Raw genomic sequence first — 17,861 nt, 5'->3', positions numbered from 1 at the left:
TCACCAAAATACAAAGCAAGACTTGTGGTAAAAGGATATTCACAAAAACAAGGGGTAGATTACGAAGAAACTTTTTCACCTGTAGTCAAGTATGCGTCATTGAGATATCTTTTAGCCTTGGCAGTAAAACGAAATTTAATAATTCATCATATGGATGTTAAAACGGCATATTTAAATGGGAAATTGGAGGAGGAGATATGTCATTCCACCAAGGGAAGCCATAAAAACCAGGTCAGAAAGTAAAAAGATTTGGCGTTTGAGAAAAAGTATTTATGGACTTAAACAAAGTGGACGTTGCTGGAATCGATGTCTACATGAAACTCTAATAAATATGAATATGAAGCAATCCAAGGCAGATCCCAGCATTTACTATAAAGGGAGTAAAGGGAGAAAAGAAGAAATAATAATAATGGCGATATGGGTGGACGATTTCTTTATCCTGACTGAAAGTGAAGGCCAAATGAGAATTTTCAAGAAACAGCTGCAAACCAAGTTTAAGGTGCATGATTTGGGAGAAGTTAAACGTTATTTAGGTATGCAAATTACTAAGGATGAAGAAAGACAAGAATTGAGCATAAGTCAATCATCATACACGGAAAAAATATTAAAGAAATTTGGCATGAGTGATTGCAAACCCATAAGTACTCCAATTGAAGTAGGAGTGAAGTTAAGTGTAAATGAGACTGATGTGAAATGTGACAAGAATGTTCCTTATTTAGAAGCAGTAGGGAGTCTGTTATATTTGTCTCAAACATCACGACCCGACATTGCTTTTGCCACCAATGCAGTGAGCAGATATTGCAGAGACCCAAAGGAAAAGCACTGGAAAGCTGTAAAGAGGATATTCCGATACCTAAGAGGAACCTCAAACTATGAGCTAAAATACTATAGAGATGGTAACGCAAAACTAGAGGGATATAGCGATGCGGACTGGGGGAGTGAATTGGGAAACAGATACTCCACCACTGGCTGCTGTTTTAAATTAATGGGGGGCCTCACATCATGGTCCTGTCAAAAGCAAAAAACTGTTGCATTGAGCACCGTAGAGGCCGAGTATATGGCACTATCCTACACCACACAGGAAGCATTATGGCTACGAACATTAATAAGTGAAATAGAACCCAATTTAATTGAGGAACCTACAACCATCTTCTGTGACAATAAAGGAACCATAAACCTAGCTAAAAATGATGTTACTAGTGCTAGGACAAAGCATATTGATATACGGCACCATTTCATTCGGGACCACGTAGAACGACAGAACATTGCCGTGGACTATCTGCGTACAGAAGACATGTTAGCTGACCTTCTGACCAAACCCTTGGAAAGGGAGAAGTTTGAGAAGATTGTGGGACTATTTGGTTTATCTTGTGGAAGCAACACACAAAATATAAGTTCAAGAAGGGGTGTTGGAATTGTGTGAACAATATATTTCGTGTGTGACGGAGCAAAGCGCACTGTGTAAAATAGACCTCTTTGGCATTGCCTAACACTCTTTGTGTGTGCTGATTATTGTGTTGTGTTCGCTGGAATCTTGTTTTGTTCTTGAATGTGCAAATATAGTTATTAGTAAGATGTCCCTTTTTCTCCTTAATACTTATTCAGCTGCGCAAATTCCAATAGAAATAAAGGAAAAAAAAATAATTTCCCGAATCTAAGCCGCACCCGAAATTTGAGACTCGAAATTCAAGGGGAGATAAAAGTTTTAGGCCGCACCTCCAAATCGAAACAATGTTGGTCCATTATAATACGAGACACAATTTAGGTCGAATGAATGACGATACAGCTACAGTAGTTTGGTTCGAGTCGTAAGCTTAGCAGTTAAGCTTTACCAGGTAGCCATTGCTATGCATCAGGCGCTCCGTCCGTATTTATACGGGTACCCTTCCTTTTTCACGTGCTTCGTCTGGTTTGAATTGATTGCTTATTTTTCTTTGATCTGATAAGTGCCGTTATGTGTTTACGTCACTCTAAGCTGAAAATGCATTGCATTGTTTGTCGCATTCTGATAATGAGTGTTTACGGCCTGTCGCCGCTCGCGGCGTGGCTTGCTCTTGTGCGAGGTTACTTACACTGCTGCTTTATTTGATAATGATCAACAAGAACCAAATAATAGACTGCATATGATGAAAGATGTTCTGAATGAGAGTTTAGCGAACATTTTTCACCATTTGAAAATCTTTGCAGACGCCTCTTTAGTACATTATATTCTGCACAGAAATTAGAATCATCTTAGATTTAAAAATCTAGTCAATTGCCATGCTTCATTTCTGACTGTATCACTATTAGGCATAAGAACAATACGAATATGACGAACATGACATGATATGTGTATTCTTCCGCGTTTGCTGTTGTCTCGCTGTAGTTTCATAGTTTATTATTTATTAGGCAGACAGGATTTAAATGAGACAGCAGCAAACACGAAAGAATACATGGCAAAATGTTTATATTCGTATTATTCTTATTGTGAAGAGAATACTGCATGTGATTCACAATTCATAAAAGTTCCTAGTAGCAACCATCTCTTCTCACAGGTATGAAAAAATTCAGGACGTAGAGTTTCCCATATTGACAAACATCCCAAACAGTCTTGCCAGTCGGATTTTCGTAGTACATTGAAATGCTGCTAGAAGATGAACAATACGAAATTTCTATTTACTTCGTTGGATAATGTATGAAAGTGCAGTGGTCGAAACTCGGGGCGGAGAAAAAAGCTCGTTTTCCACCTTTTTTTAAAATTTATTTACTGACGAAGAGGTTTTGGCGCCAGTATGTATCTTTGTGCCTGCAAAACATGCCTGTTGTAGCGCTACATATATTCGATGGCAGAAGTTAGTTGTGGCGGCACCTACCAACATTTTTCAGAACTTCCGTGTACTTTGCACTCGATTCTAAGCCGCAGGCGGTTTTTTGGATTACAAAAACCGGAAAAAAGTGCGGCTTAGATTCGAGTAAATACGGTAGTCGTTTGAGGTGTCCTGTCTTTCGTGAACGTGATTTATCTGTTAAGCTTACAGTCGGTAGACTTTGGAGATGAAACTATGATAAGTTGACTTAGTCTTACTGTATTCACACATTAATGTCTTATGGCACTGTATTAGGGAGCAGTTCTCCACTGAATGAGGAGCTCACTGCACAGACGTCATAAGGGTATTCTGTGCTGCCTGCTATAGAACACCTTCTACACAGTTCGGTAAACAGTGGAAAAATGCTGACAACCAGCTTAAGGTAAATTTACTATTTTATGAAGTTTATCACATTCAAAAACAAAAGTAACAGTCCTAAAAACAAGAGTCATTCTGTAAGTTACAGCAACAATAGTACATTGTGTGAACATGTGGCATCACTGTAAATACATTCAAAAGCTGTCAGCAAGCAGTACCAAAATCAACCAACAGATTGTGACCTCTTGCGAGAATGACTTTGTATCAGTTCCTGAAACACTGAGTATGAGCTTTGCCATGCTACGAGATGGATACAAGCAGAAAGGAACAGCAATCGTATATGAAAATTGCATTTCTTGCTGGCAGAAATGCTGCACAGTGTAGTGCAGAACTATGAGTGGATGTGGGTGATAGGACATTGCCCTAATGAATGGTTGCTTCTTGAGTGGGGGCATTCCGACATGGAGGCACAGCAATGAAAGACTTGCCGCGAGGTGGGTAACCCACATTAATCTGTACTTAACTGTCTGTGACTGTTATTGGAGAGTCTTTAACTTAGGACTGACAATGGACTGTGCAGGAATTAATGACACAGATGAATATTTTGATGACAATGTTCTGTATTTTATGGCAGGACTTGAAGGTGCACAAGAAGTGTTCAACAGGGGTACCGCATCAGTTAATAAAGGTGGAGAAGGGGACATCATACAATACTAGGCATATCAACGTAGAGTGATTTGAGTGGGGAGGCAATGTCATGCTCAATTGCATTACTGCAATTGATGAAACCTGGGTACAAGTGTATGAACCAAAGTTGAAGACACAATCAGCAGAATGACATTATCTAGGGTCATCATGATGATACAAGGTGTGACAAAATCCATCACACATGAAGGTCATGCTCATTCTAGCATATGACAGCCACAATGGTCTGGAGTGTCACTCAATTAGGGACAGCCACACCATCAATGCCCAGTATTAGCACAACTTTCTATGGTAGCTCTTATTTTTTGTTATGATTTTAGGGTGCAAAACTGCTACGGTCGTAAGCACCCATTCTGTGGCTTAGGGAAGGATAAAAAACTGATGCTCGATGATAAACTACAAGGGGGGGGGGGGGGGAGGTACTATCATTGGGAAGCTGACAAAAGTCACGGAGCAGGCAGGTCCGGGGACAAAGCAAGGTGACGCCGAACCCCCATTTGTCAAGAAAGTCTTAGGAAAGTGTAAGGAAAGAGAATGTAGCAGTTGACGGAAGTGGACTCCCAGTGGTAGTTGTGAGGAAGAGTGGCCTGCATACCCTAAATCCAAGGGGCATCGAAAAAAAGGGCATGGGTCTGATGAGCAGGCATGGAAGATAGATGACTAGTGTAATGAGTCAGTAGGACAGCTCGTCGTTTGGACAGCGGAGATTCAGCAGTCTCAGCATAAAGGCTGTCCACGGAGCTAGTGTAAAAAGCTCCAGATGCTAAACGCATTCCATGGTGGTGGACAAAGTCAAGACGCCAAAGGAAAGATAGCCATGCAGAGGAGTAAACTCTGATTCCATAGTCCAATTTCAAGCACACAAGGCGTGATATAGGCGGAGGAGTACCACTCGGTCCGCTCCCCAGGACCTACGGTAGCTTATGCAATGTGCACGTCAGCTAAAACATCTAGCAGTGCTGGATAATGCAATTGTACTTCATGATAAGATTAGGACCTACACTGCAGGCATCATCGAGAATTGTGTATAGTGGTGGAGGTAGGAAATCCTCTACTATCCATCCTGCTCAAAAGACCTTAATCCACGTGACTTCAACCTCATTTCACAACTGAAGGTGCTTTGGAAACTGGGCAGATATCTTCATGACATTTCAGCCATGGGTGGCACACATTGATGGCAATGCCAGTGGCCTTCAGAATCTTCCTCATCATTGACAATGCTGTGTGGAAGCACTGGGCACTATTTTGTAGCACAGTAGTTGATTTTGATTCATTTTTGTTCCATTTGTACTCATACACAATACATATACAAAGAATTCTGATGCATGTGTTTCATTTCTACCTTTGCCGTGAACTCTTGTACCCGAACCCTGTTTTATATTGATGTTCACATATACATGGTCTTACTGGTTAAATGCACATTGTAGAATACCCATGTTGTTCCAATATTGCAAGATGTACCACAGTTGCCATTACCTGTGGAAGTACCCAGTGACGTGCACTGTGTATCACTACATACTGTAAATTAAAATCCCATGTCATGTTTTTCTGTGTGTATGAGAAGGCTAATCTCAGAAACTACTCTAGTGATTTTGATATGGTTTTCACTAATAGATACACTAATTCAGGAGGAAGGTTTGTGTATATAATTTATTACCATTGTGCCACACAAGTCATCCTGTCGTAGATACCTCGTGCTACCTTACAAAGTGGGGGCTGGTCAGTAGTTAGATAATAAAATTAACTTCAAACAAAAAGTGAAACTAGAAGCATCAAATGAAAATACAGGTCTGTTCAAAAAATTCCCAAACATAAATAGTTTTGTGCCAGTGGCTTGTTGGAATGAAATGTGGTTCGCATCTCCGCACACGCCTATATTTAATGTGTAACTGCCAGAAGTTTCATTGATGTATGTCTGTTAGTTATTGTTCAGTGCTGTAAGAGTAGAACATTATGTCACACAGTTTGCACATTTCGAGATGGCAGAGTTAGAGGAGCAATGCGTCTGCATTAAATTTTGCATGAAACTCAAGAAAATCTTTTCAGAGACACACTAAATAATGCAGGAAGCCTACGGTGATGATGCTTAAGCCATGTTCAATTCTATGAATGGTTCACGTGGTTTAAAAATGGCCAGACGGAAGATAAAGATGATCCTCATTCAGGACATCCTTTGGCGTCTACCAACAGTGCCGTGTCAGTAACATCAACAAAATTGTGCATACCAGCCAGAGTCTGATTGACTGAGAGATTGCAGAAGAATGTAACATTTTAGTTGGATCATGTCATGAAATCCGTACGCAGCATCTTGGAATGCATCATGTTGCCACCAAGTTCATCTCGTGGCTCACGAGTCAACCAGAAAGATCTTTGTCTCACAATCTGTGGAGAGCTTCTCGATTGCGCAAAAGAGAGACCTGGCCTGTGTGGACTTCTTTGTATTTCCAAAGTTGAAAATACCATTATAAGGACAAAGATTTGCAGTGATAAATGAGATAAAAAACAAATGTCTGCTTGTGTCTTGTATGTATGGATGGATATGTGTGTGTGTGCGAGTGTATACCTGTCCTTTTTTCCCCCTAAGGTAAGTCTTTCCGCTCCCGGGATTGGAATGACTCCTTACCCTCTCCCTTAAAACCCATATCCTTTTGTATTTCCTTCTCCTTCCCTCTTTCCTGACGAGGCAACCGTTGGTTGCGAAAGCTAGAGTTTTGTGTGTATGTTTGTGTTTATTTGTGTGTCTATCGACCTGCCAGCGCTTTTGTTGGGTAAGTCTCATCATCTTTCTTTTTAAATATATTTTTCCCACGTGGAATGTTTCCCTCTATTATATACAGTGGTAGTACATGTAGATAGTTTATGTCTAGGCAACAACCCTTTTAAATAACGACAGAGCTGGTGGAACTAGGTAAATGACTCAAAGTAACACAAATTTCTTAGATCAGCGAGCTTTAAATATCCCTTAGGATCACCGTTTACGCTATGTGGTATACTGTGCTCAGTAAATTAAATTTGATAGCAAACGGGTTTGCACTTACACATTACATCAAGCTCTACCTCAGATGGGCTGGCTAAAGGCACTACCCCACATAATTTAGCAATCAATAGACAGTTTTAAAACAGTAATTGTTGATCGATGAAATGGCAGGCATTGATCATTGCAAATAATCAGATCGAATAGTCAGTGAACAGCAATGGTGCATTGCATTAGGAAACTACAAATGAGTACTTTAACGAAGAGGACTAGTCCACTAAAGTTAACAATTGGAAGTCAGTTAAGAGGAGTTGCTCATATGAGTTAACAAATTCAAAAGGCAATTTTTAAAGCAGTGGTCTAGGAATAGTCTCTTTGAATAGTAATCAAAACATCCTCAGTCCTGGGTTTGAAACCCACTACTGCTTAAATTTTGATTAATAATCAGCTTTGGCTGCTGAAGACTTCCGGCATAAGAAGTCACCCTCATTCTGCCAATAGCCTTATCGAAGAGGACGGAAGAGCAGACAGAAGTTCAGGGCACTCTCTTGCCCTAGGGGTGGGAAATGGCCCATAAAGGTGGAAGAATCAGCAGTGATCAACAGCATGAGGATGCAGAAGGTAATGAAAACCACTGCATTAAAGACATGCAGGATATGTGGCCTGTAATTGAAAAAGTGTCATGATGATCTCTCCATTAGCAAAATATCCCCAGAATAGTCCCCCATTCATATCTGCAGGAGGGGACTGCCAAGGGGGAGCTGGCCATGAGAAAAAGATTCAGTAATCATCGAAAGGATAATGTTCTAAGAGTTGGGGCATGGAATGTCATAAGCTTGAACATGGTAGGGAAACTAGAAAATCTGAAAAGGGAAGTGCAAAGGATCAATCTAGACATAGGTAGGGTCAGTGAAGTGAAATGGAAAGAACACAAGCATTTCTGGACAGATGAGTAAAGGGTAACATCAACAGCAGCAGAAAATGGCATAATGGGAATAGGATTCGTTATGAATAGGAAGATAGGGCAAATAGTGTGTTACTGTGGAAAGTTAAGTGATATGGTTGTTCTTATCAGAATCTACAACAAACCAACACCAACAGCATGCCAATATCACAAGCTGAAGGTGGAGAGAGAGAGAGAGAGAGAGAGAGAGAGAGAGAGAGAGAGAGAGAGAGAGAGAGAGAGAGAGAGAGAGAAGGTGTATGAGAATGTTGGAACAATAATTCAGTACGTAAAGGAAGATGAAAATCTTATAGCCATGCGGGACTGGAATGCAATTGTAGGGGAAGGAGTAGAAGAAAAGGTTACGAGATAATATGGGCTTGGGACAAGGAATGAGACAGGAGAAAGACTAATTGAGTTCTGTCATAAATTTCAGCTAGTAATAGTGCTACTCTGTTCAAGAATCACTATAGGAGGGGGTATACTTGGAAAAGGCTGGCTGATACAGGAAGATTTCAGTTAGATTATGTCATGATCAGGCGGAGATTCCAAAATCAGATACTGGATTGTAAGGCATACCCAGACGCAGATATAGACTCAGATCACAATGTAGTAGTGATGAAGAGTAGGCTGAAGTTTAAGACATTAATCAGGAAGAATCAATACACAAAGAAGTGGGATACAAAAGTACTAAGGAATGATGAAATATGCTCAAAGTTCACTAAGGCTATAGATACAGCAATAAGGAATAGCTCAGTAGGCAGTAAGGTTGAAGAGGAATAGACATCTCTAAAAAGGGCCATCATAGAAGTTGCAAAGAAAAATATAGGTAGAAAGAAGGTAACTGTGAAGAAACCATGAGTAACAGAAGATATACTTCAGTTGACCAATGAAAGGAGGAAGTACAAAAATGTTGTGGGAAATTCAGGAATGCAGAAATACAAGTTGCTGAGGAATGAAATTGATAGGAAGTGCAAGGAAGTTAAGACGAAATGGCTGCATGAAAAATGAGAAGAAATTGGAAAACAAATGATTGTCGGAAGGACAGACACAGCATACAGGAAAGTCAAACCAACCTTTGGAGATATTAAAAGCAAGGGTGGCAACATTAAGAGTGCAACGGGAATTCCACTGTTAAATGCAGAGGAAAGAGCGGGTAGGTGGAAAGAATACATTGAAAGCCTCTATGAGGGGGAAGATTTGTCTAATGTGATAGAAAAAGAAACTGGAATCGATTTAGAAGGGGTACAGAATCCAGAATTAGAATGAGAATATAAAAGAGCTTTGGAGGACTTAAGATCAAATAAGGCAGAAGGGATAAATAACATTCCATCAGAATTTCTAAAATCATTGGGGAAAGTGGCAACAAAACAACTATTCACTTGGTGTGTAAAATGAATGAGTGTGGTGACATACCATCTGACTTCTGGAAAAATATCATCCACACAATTCCGAAGACTGCAAGAGCTGTCAAGTGTGAAAATTATCACACAATCAGCTTAACAGCTCATGCATCCAGGTTGCTGACAAGAATAATATACAGAAGAATGGAAAAGAAAATTGAGGATGTGCTAGATGAAGATGAGTTTGGCTTTAGAAAAGGTAAAGGTACCAGAGAGGCATTTCTGACATTGCGATTGATAATGGAAGCAAGACTGATGAAAAATCAAGACACGTTCATAGGATTTGTCGACCTGGAAAAAGCGTTCGACAATGTAAAATGGTGCAAAATGTTCAAAATTCTGAGAAAAGTACAGGTAAGCTATAGGGAGAGATGGGTAATATACAATATGTACAAGAGACCGAGTGAGGTGGAGCAGTGGTTAGACACTGGACTCGCATTCGGGAGGACGACGGTTCAATCCTGCGTCCGGCCATCCTGATTTAGGTTTTCCGTGATTTCCCTAAATCACTCCAGGCAAATGCCGGGATGGTCCCTCTGGAAGGGCACGGCCGACTTCCTTCCCTAATCCGATGATGATGTCTGGTCTCCTTCCCCAAAACAACCAACCAAGAGCCAAGAGGGAATGTAAGGGTGGACGACCAATAATGAAGTGCTTGGATTAAAAAGGGTGTAAGACAGGGATGTAGTCTTTTGCCCCTACTGTTCAATCTGTATGTTGAAGAAGCAATGATGGAAATAAAAGAAAGGTTCAGGAATTGAATTAAAATTCAAGGTGAAAGGATATCAGTGATACGATTCGCTGATGAAATAGCTATCCTGAGTGAAAGTGAAGAAGAATTACATAATCTGCTGAATGGAATGAACAATCTAATGAGTACAGGATATGGGTTGAGATTGAACCGAAGGAAGACATAAGTAATGAGAAGTATCAGAAATGAGAACAATAAGAAACTTAACATCAGGATTGATGGTTACAAAGTAGATGACGTTAAGGAATTCTGCTAGCTAGGCAGCAAGGCAGCAAGGAGGACGTCAAAAGCAGACCATCACTGGCAAAAAGGTCATTCCTGGCCAAAAGAAGTCTTCTAGTATCAGACAAGGGCCTTAATTTGAAAAAGAAATTTCTGAGAAAATACGTTTGGAACGCAGCATTGTATGACAGTGAAACATGGACTGTGGGAAAACCAGAAAGAAGAGAATCAAAGCATTTGAGGTATGGTGCTACAGACAAATGTTGAAAATTAGGTGGACTGGTAAGGTAAGGAATGAGAAGGTTCTGTGGAGAATTGGAGAGGAAAGGAATATATGGAAAACACTGATGGGGGAAGGGACAGGATGATAGGACCTCTGTCGAGACACCAGGGAATGTCTTCCATGCTATTAGAGGGAGCTGTAGAGGCTAAAAACTGTAGAGGGAGGTACAGATTGGGATACATCCAGCACATAATTGAGGACTTAGGTTGCCTTGGGAGAGCCAGTCCGGACAAAACTCTACCATCTGGTGAGCAAGATGTATGAGACAGGCGAAATTCCCTCAGACTTCAAGAAGAATATAATAATTCCAATCCCAAAGAAAGCAGGTGTTGACAGATGTTAAAATTATCGAACTATCAGTTTAATAAGTCACGGCTGCAAAATACTAACGCGTATTCTTTACTGACGAATGGAAAAACTGGCAGAAGCCGACGTCGGGAAAGATCAGTTTGGATTCTGTAGAAATGTTGGAACACGTGAGGCAATACTGACCCTACGACTTATCTTAGAAGAAAGATTAAGGAGAGCAAACCTACATTTCTAGCATTTGTAGACTTAGAGAAAGCTTTTGACAATGTTGACTGGAATACTCTCTTTCAAATTCTGAAGGTGGCAGGGGTAAAATCCAGGGAGCGAAAGGCTATTTACAATTTTACAGAAACCAGATGGCTGTTATAAGAGTCGAGGGACATGAACGGGAAGCAGTGGTTGGGAAGGGAGTGAGGCAGGGTTGTAGCCTCGCCCCGATGCTATTCAATCTGTATATTGAGCAAGCAGTAAAGGAAACAAAAGAAAAGTTCAGAGTAGGTATTAAAATCCATGGAGAAGAAATAAAAACTTTGAGGTTCGCTGATGACATTGTAATTCTGTCAGAGAGAGCAAAGGACTTGGAAGAGCAGTTGAACGGAATGGACAGCGTCTTGAAAGGAGGGTATAAGATGAACATCAACAAAAGCATAACGAGGATAATGGAATGTAGTCGAATTAAGTCAGGTGATGCTGAGAGAATTAGATTAGGAAATGAGACACTGAAAGTAGTAAAGCAGTTTTGCTATTCGGGGAGCAAAATAACTGACGAAGTTTGAAGTAGAGAGGATATAAAATGTAGACTGTCAATGGCAAGGAAAGCGTGTCTGAAGAAGAGAAATTTGTTAACATCGAGTATAGATTTAAGTGTCAGGAAGTCATTTCTGAAAGTATTTGTATGGAGTGTAGTCTTGTATGGAAGTGAAACATGGACGATAAATAGTTAAGACAAGAAGAGAATAGAAGCTTTCGAAATGTGGTGCTACAGAAGAATGCTGAAGATTAGATGGGTAGATCACAACTAATGAGGAGGTATTGAATAGAATTGGGGAGAAGAGGAGTTTGTGGCACAACTTGACCAGAAGAAGGGACTGGTTGGTAGGACATGTTCTGAGGCATCAAGAGATCACCAATTTAGTACTGAAGGGCAGCGTGGAGGGTAAAAATCATAGAGGGAGACCAAGAGATTAATACACTAAGCAGATTCAGAAGGATGTTGGCTGCAGTAGGTACTGGGAAATGAAGAAGCTTGCACAGGATAGAGTAGCATGGAGAGCTGCATCAAACCAGTCTCAGGACTAAGGACCACAACAACAACAACAGGTTGCAAGTGCTACTGGAGATGAAGAGATTGGCACAGGAGAGGAATTTGTGGCAGGCCGCATCAAACCAGTCAGCAGACTGATGACCCCCACCCCCGCACACACACACACACATACACACACACACACACACACACACACACAAAGCCTTAGCTAAAATTGACAAATAGAAAAATGACAATGTTTTATACAGTAAGCTCAGATTTGTAGAATAGTGGATGAGGTCCTTAGCAACTAATTAGGGCACTCTGGCAGCTCACACTAGCCACACTGGGTACTAGCAAAATATTTAAATAGCCGATCAAGCTAAGGGCGATAGCCCACTTACATTAACAATTGAAAATAACACCTTTTTAAAAGAAAGAATAACTTTATGTGTATCGGAAGAGCACTAGCTCACATAAGTTAACCAGTTCAAAAAGCAATTTTTAAAGAGTAACATCTAAATCAAAATAATGGTGCACTTAGGCCTCAACACTAGTTGGGGCTATCTGACAGGTAACTGTAGCTCATTTTGTGGTAGCAAAATTTTTAAGCAGTTGCTCAGCCCAAGGGCACTAGCCCACAAAAATTAACTAATTTAATTAACATTTTTTTTTTCTTTTTAAACAGTGATAATAAATTAGTTAGTGACAGACTTAGTTCTGTACAACTAGTCAGCATTAACCAGAAATAGTACCAATACTTTCTAGCAAATAAACATGTAATAAACTTATTCTTCACATGCCAAGCATTCTTAGACAGGATGCATCATCTTATTACAATGAGTACATAAAACTTACAATTTACTACACCGTCAGTCACACCAAGCAATGGAAATAGTGAACAGCCTTTAGATAAAAATTCTGCCTTCAGCAGAGCAATGAGCGGCATGAGTGCCTGTTCAACGAGAATATTGTACAGTGCCACACTCACTGATCTTACACAGCACCTTGGACTACAAGTTTCTACAACAAAATAAAACAAGTTCATTTGCTCACAGAAGTAGAACAGGGTCTCAAAATTCAGGAGTGGCATTTTTCAGTAAGATAATGTGTAATGTCACAATGGCAAGAGTGGGATGGAGTGGTTTGGGGAACACAGTGCTGGTCCCCGCAGCTGAGCAGATTTGAGCCCAGTCAGACACATCTGGAACATGATTGAACATGGTGCCAGAGCTCATCTCCCCCCCTCCCTGGAATATATGGGAATTAGATGACGTGTGTGCAGACGTAGTGCCAGCTCCCTCCAGCAGCCTACCAAGGGCTCATTGCTTCCACGTCATAATCCATTGCTGCTGTTACCTGTGCCAGACGTGGACAGTCCAGCTATTGGGTAGCTGGAAATAATGCTCCGGCTGATCAGTGTAAGTGCTTCAAGGGATAAGTGCGGCTTTCCCCTAACTTGGAATTTGAACTACCGTATTTACTCGAATCTAAGCCACACTCGAATCTAAGCCGCACCTGAAAAATGAGACTCCAAATAAAGCCGCACCTCCAAATCGAAACAAAGTTGGTCCATTGTAATATGAGACACAATTTAGGTCGAATGAATGACGATACAGCTACAGTAGTTTGGTTTGAGTCGTAAGCTTAGCAGTTAAGCTTTACGAGGTAGCCATTGCTATGCGTCAGGCTCTCCGTCCGTATTTATACGGGTACCCTTCCTTTTTCACGTGCTTCGTATGGTTTGAATCGATTGCTTATTTTGCTTTGATCTGATAAGTGCCGTTTTCTTTGTTATCGGTGTTTACGTCGGTCACTCTAAGCTGAAAATGCATTACTGTACAGTGTCATGCATTGTTTGTCGCATTCTGATAGTGCGTGTTTACGGCCTCTCGTCGCTCGCGGCATGGCTTGCTTTTGTGCGCGCTACCGCCGCTTACAATTAAAAAAAAAGAGAGGAATCGTCTCATTAGCGAAACAATGGCAAGAGACTGCTATTTGTTGTTACTTACACTGATGCTTTCTTTGATAATGATCAACAAGAACCAAATAATAGACTGCGTATGATACAACATGTTCTGAACGAGAGTTAGGCGCAAATTTTTCTCCGTTTGAAAATCTTTGCGCCCGCTTCTTTAGTACATCAAATTCTGCACAGAAATTAGAGTCATCTTAGATTTAAAAATCTAGTCAGTTGCCGTGCTTCATTTCTCATTGTATCACTATTAGGCATAAGAATAATACGAATATAAACATGACACGATACGTATATTCTTCCGCGTTTGCTATTGTCTCACTCAAGTTTCGTAGTTTATTAGGCAGACAGGATTTAAATGAGATAGCAGCAAACATGAAAGAGTACATGGCAAAATGTTTATATTCGTATTATTCTTATGGTGAAGAGAATACTGCATGTTATTCACATTTCATCAGGTTCCTATTAGCAACCATCTCTTCTCACAGGTAGGAAAAAATTCAGAACGTAGAGTTGGCCATATTGACAAACATCCCAAACAGTCTTGCCAGTCGGATTTTAGTAGTACATTTAAATTGTGCTACATTCGAAGATGAACAATACGGAATTTGTATTTGCTTCATTGGATAATGTATGAAAATGCAGTGGTCGAAACTCGGGGCGGAGAAAAAAAGCTCGTCTTTCACCTTTTTTTTTTTTTTAATTTATTTACTGACGCAGAGGTTTTGGCGCCAGTATTTATCTTTGTGCCTACAAGGCATGCCTGTGTAGCGCTACATATATTCGACGGCAGAAGTTAGTTGTGGCGGCACCTACCAACATTTTTCTGAACTTCCGCTTGCTTTGCACTCGATTCTAAGCCGCAGGCGGTTTTTTGGATTACAAAAACCAAAAAAAAAGTGCGGCTTAGATTCGAGTAAATACGGTATTTCTCTTGATTTTCTCTTCAGCAATGGACTGCTTCCATAAATTCAGTAACTAAATCATAAAAAAGGCTCATAGCAAGTGAAATAGGTTCTTCAGAGGATAATTATGTTGTTAATATCCTAAGAATTTGTCCAGTAAATAACTTTTTTTTTCCTGCAGAATTCTGTACAGTATAATAATAGGACAACTACTACAACCACTGTAAATTGGAGTCCAAAGACAGCCAATTAAGAATTGAACTCTGAGTTTCCTCTTTTTTACATCATCATTGTCCATGAAAAACCCTTCTGCTCTGATGCCCCTGATGAGTATTAATACAGCAGTTGATTGCCCTAGGGGCAGCATTCATTGTAAAAGGTGTATCTGTTAGTAGTTTAGGAGAATCTTGCCAAGAAAAGAGCAGGATGGAATAACAAGGGCAAGTCAAAGTAGCTCTCTCTCTCTCTCTCTCTGTGTGTGTGTGTGTGTGTGTGTGTGTGTGTGTGTGTGTGTGTGTGTGTGTGTGTGTGTGTGTGTTCTTTCCATTTCTTTTTGTCTGAAAAGTGAAATGTTTAGCAGTCGTTACATTGTGCCTGTCTGCGACCATCGTCTTCTGTGTGTGGATTCTCACTTCGAACAAAAATACACGAAACACAACTGTCACTAGAATGCAGAAATTACCACACATATAAAAAATAAAATGGAAACACATTTACCTTCTACCCTTTTCATTCCCACTCATTTATATAAGGTATAGACATGGAAATCTCTATACGTTTAATACCTATGGAAAAATCGTGAAGCTCAAAAAATTACAAAGCCTAACTATGTTCACATTGGTTTGGGGTTGGAGACCATGCTGTGCTGCCATTGCAGAATTTGAAATCTTGTGCCATACTTGTTTTCAGAGTGGAGGAGCACAACTTCATTGAATTTATTATCATTATAATTCTGAGGAAAAATGAAAAGGCATACCCCTCTCCCCATGCTGCCTAGAGTTGAATCACTCACCTAAACAACATTGTGATCAACATTTATGCCAAAAGTGAATTATAGTTGGAATGGCATTGTATATGATGTCCTGCATCCGCTGGTTAAATTTTTTCCACTCTTTTGGTACCAATGTCAAGCCATAAAATTCTTCGTTGTGGCGAACAAGATAGTAGGTGTATGCATCATGGGTTATGCATTGAATATTGTGGTAAAGAGCGGAGCAAGAAAGTGGCTAAATGAAGGAACGAAATGTAAAGTTAACAACTGTAAGTGGAAGGTCAATAAATACAAGCACAGAGGGACAGTGGATGCCCTTATTTATGAAGGAAAAATGGTCCTGTTCCTGGAAAATTTCCGTGTGGTGGGGTGATGTAATTGCTACATGAAATGAGTAAATATTTGTCTTAATTCACATAGCCAAAGAACTGTATATGTTAAATATTGCAGAGTTCTGATATATCGGTGTAACAAACATAATTTTTATTTTTCATATGATTACATTCAAAAGAGAATCTTAAATTTTGTAGTTTTTATGAGTGATCTTTGAAATATAAGAGATGGAATTTTATTCTTTTCTGAGAAAGAATTTGCACTGTCAGTTTTCATGTCGATATTTGTTGGCAAATGGCCAGATGCAGCTCTTTCAAAGGTTTTACACAGTTGATTATTACAAGCAGATATAATTTTTTCTTTCCAATGCATTGAGATGGCTGATGTGAAGAGACGAACAGTGGAAGAGTGTGTGCAAAGTCACAACTGTTCACTTTTATACCACTTTCCTTTAGAATTTGCTAAGGTACATATTTGTATATTTGTCAAAAGATACTGTGTAATATGTTTTGTATATTAAACTTTGTGGCGTTCAAATTGTGACCAACAAATTAAAGAACAATTTGTCCCTCAAAGACAAAACAGAAAAACATTCCAACAGGCCTTACAGAATCCTGGATCATTAGAGAAACTTACAAGGAACCACTTGAGTGTGAGGTCACAAGTTTAATCTTTAGTAAGGCCCATGTGAAAGAATTGTGTTAAGAATTATGACAAGAAAATTAGTAGCTGCTAATGCACCATGTGCATCAGGAGGGTGAAAGAAATGAGAGTCTGGGAAGTGCAGAGATCAACCTTCTATGGGATGTCGACACTTCACAAAATGGACGGTGTCAACATTCAGGAAATATTCAAAGCAGAATAGTGAACTCACCATATGAAAAATGGCACACCACAGTGCTCACAAAAATTTGTACCATCAGAATCAAAGGCAGACTTCTTGGGTTTTACAGATTTTGCAGGACTTTCAGCTAGATATCCATTCCTTGTCTGTCATGGAGTTTAACATGAAACTGGCTATCCTTTAATACATAGCTGCAGATAGTGTGATAATACGTTTTATAGGCATGGAAAAAGGAAACATCTGGAGGCTGAATTTGTCATGTGATTCCAGGTGGTATGAATTGCAATGTCACACACTTTGAAGGAGGGGTAGTTTGTTCTAAAGGAGTACAGTTTTTATACACAGACCAGGTATAAAGCACAAGCAAGTTATTTTGACCAGCTATTGGCCAAAAGCAGTGCTCATACCATACTTGTAGTTCTCTTACACCCATTTTCCCACTCTTGCAATGAATTCCTTGTCTGCAAGATGGAACCACAGAATTTCAGGAATCTTAGCACATTAGACCAAGGGTAGCTATAATTTTCATCTGACAACTTCATTACACTAAGGGGAAGAAAAATTGTAACACCTTGCAACCATGGATTTATCAGTTATTGCAAAGAAGTTAAGAGGTACTAGGAAAATGCAAGCAATGCAGGAAATATTGCAGAAAAAACACTTTGTTCAAGAGTACAACATTGTAAATGCGTAGATACAGTGTGGTTCATCCAGGGAAATTAGAATAGTGCAACTTTTCAAAGATAACACAAACAGTTGTGTAGTAACTGCTACAAAAGTATGCAGAATGGTGTTTTACCTCATATACACCACCAC

General features: G+C 39.9%; 1 protein-coding gene across 3 annotated transcripts in view; it reads left to right on the top strand.

The window, feature by feature from the left end:
* The window catches only part of LOC126191240 (voltage-dependent calcium channel subunit alpha-2/delta-3), a 792,714-nt gene that overhangs the window by 266,302 nt on the left and 508,551 nt on the right, over window positions 1–17,861 (top strand). The window lies entirely within an intron of this gene.

The sequence above is a fragment of the Schistocerca cancellata genome, chromosome 6 (genome assembly GCF_023864275.1).
Source record: "Schistocerca cancellata isolate TAMUIC-IGC-003103 chromosome 6, iqSchCanc2.1, whole genome shotgun sequence".
NCBI lineage: Eukaryota > Metazoa > Arthropoda > Insecta > Orthoptera > Acrididae > Schistocerca > Schistocerca cancellata.
The sequence above is the reverse complement of the archived record's forward strand: the minus strand, read 5'-3'. Positions and strand labels throughout refer to the sequence as shown.